The 2,481-nt window shown below is 41.2% G+C and overlaps 1 protein-coding gene across 1 annotated transcript in view; it reads right to left on the reverse strand.

Moving 5' to 3' along the window:
* Positions 1 to 2,481, reverse strand: part of LOC101858580 (betaine--homocysteine S-methyltransferase 1) — a gene marked incomplete in the record, with an annotated part of 20,333 nt that overhangs the window by 16,911 nt on the left and 941 nt on the right.

Here is a 2,481-nt window from a genome sequence, read left to right on the forward strand (position 1 = left end):
GGGGGGGGGGGGGGGGGGGGGGGAATTTGAAATGTATCACAACAGCAAAATTTGGCCAATATCGCTCAAAGTCAAGAAACAGTGTTTTCTCTCACTACTAGTTTAAAAAAGCTTTATTAATTTTGTCGGTGCTTCAAATTGGATCGGGCTCGGAAGTCGTATGGAAAAGTTTCCAGTCATTCAGGTGAATGGTCGACCACTATTTGGCCTTGTACAAAATGCACCTTTTATACAGACATCTTTCTCTCTAACAACTTACACGTATCTGATATGAACCAACTTGGGTCAGCTTTTCAGCCACACCTGCTACCGAATCGCGAAGGGGGTCAGGATAGTGTATACACTAACGACAAAAACAGACACTAAAGAGTGCATTGATTCTGTAAACGGCAAATAGGAAGCAGAGTTGTACTTTCACCCTTGCGATAAGGGGTAGAGAAGGTCACAGACTTGTCGTCCTTAAGTAGGACAATTTATGCGTCACCTTAATAATAATAATAGCTATATAGATAGCATTAATTACAGTGCGCAAGTCGATTACAAAAAATTTCAAAGAAAGGATACTTCCCTGCGGAACACATTCTTCCTGTTGGTGGGGATCTGAAAGGGAGGATCCGACACGAACTTAGAAGGAACGGTTCTTGAAAAAATTGCCTAGTTATGCACAGGGTCTACGGAATGGGTAGGCCTAAACTGTGACCTCCTTTCATTTCACTTATGATTTGTTTATGAGTCGTGGGCGAGGCTTATAGGTTTAGATGGATCACATGCTTTTTTCACTAGCAGCTGAAATCTTTATTATTACCGATTGGTCAGCCAAGATAAACACTGCGAGCATCCTAAGCAACATTATCATCGAAGGGACTAACAAATAACGACAGTTCCAGGGCTACGTCTGGGAGCTTGGGGAAGGGTCTTTTATAACAATGACAAAGCGTCGGGCAGTGAGAGATTTGCGTCTCCGTCTCAGACCGGTATTTTTTTGTTTTAAACTGATAGAATATGGTGGGCGCGGCCGTGTTGGACGAGCAACCGTTTTACACATTGCAATTATATATTTTAAAAAAGCAAGGAGGGAAAAGGAAAGTGTCCGTTTGTACAGGTGGCCGTTTTATATAGGAGGTCGTCATGGCAAGTTCAATTGTATTCTTGAGAGAACCTAAGACATAACTCAAAAAGCACAAGACCTTTAAGCTGTCAGGAGCGGGGCTGACGGCGTCTACATTTGTGGGTGAAGATATTTCGCTTTTAAAGGGAAGGCACGGGTCTTCAAAGTAGGATGTTTGGGTCAAAATATCGATTTTCAACTTTTTACATTTCTGGGTACGAACCGATAACCCCTGACCTCCATTTGAAATTATTTTAAAAAATCGTTTTTACAATCATTTCTTTTAGGGTACCTTCCTCAAAATAAGGCCCAATTTTTCATCAAATTGTCCCCAAAGTAGCCCATAATTAGACGGTGACGACAACAACGTGTCTCCGCGAGACCCTAACATGTTTAGTATTGTTGTAACTGCAAGCTTCCAAACTGTAAAACAATATAGATTGATGTGTTTCTGACAGTTTAGCTAAGATGCAGGACACATTACGCCCCATTTTGTAAATCTTAGTTTGTCTTTGACAAAATAGTGACCATGACGTCAATATTCAGTCAGAGATTGCCGCGAAGTATCTCGAGTATATAGTATGCATATATTCAAACACAAAAAAGAAAGAGGAGAGATACGGATGATTGTTGAACTTGTGACCTTACGATCATTCATGTTATTTTTACGTTTCGGTAATTAGCTGTGGATTGTTTTGTACATTCCAATAAAGCAGGGGAGATTACTCTCACTACTTCCTTTTCCCAACCGATCAGCTGTTTGGCCGTTGTCTGCTAAATTTTGTTCCCTCATCATGGCAAGTCAAATCAGATCTAGTACCCATTCAACAATGATAGACGTTTGATATGAAACGAAGGAGCACACCTAACCAAGACACTCGCCAACAACCCACTAAAGAGAGAGCAGGGGAGAGAGATATTTAGTGTTATCTCAGTATGTGTACCTATTTCCATATATTACTGACATGTTTACCTGTTGTTGAATGCTAAACTTAGGTGGTGGTTAATTTGGGGCAAAACTTTGGAAAGCACCTCTCTGGAGAGCTTTTAATTCAAGAAATCAAGAGGATCCCGAGATAAGCCAGCATTCGCCATGGTAGCTTGGCACAGGCATCTGGAATGCTATGGGGGCCGAACATCTTGGACGTTGGACTCGACAGATTCGCTGCATATCTACATACCATCTGATAAAAATCCTTCCTCAAATTAAACATTTTCATTGTTCTTCGGTGTCAATAGCGGGTAGGAAGTCCAAAGACACCACCAAACCAGGTCGAAGAACAATGAAAATGTTTAACTTGGGGAAGGATTTATAAATATGGTGGGATTTTTTATTGGTGAACACAGAATGTTGTGTACAAAATGGGGGCGGG

The sequence above is a fragment of the Aplysia californica genome, unplaced genomic scaffold (genome assembly GCF_000002075.1).
Source record: "Aplysia californica isolate F4 #8 unplaced genomic scaffold, AplCal3.0 scaffold00772, whole genome shotgun sequence".
NCBI lineage: Eukaryota > Metazoa > Mollusca > Gastropoda > Aplysiida > Aplysiidae > Aplysia > Aplysia californica.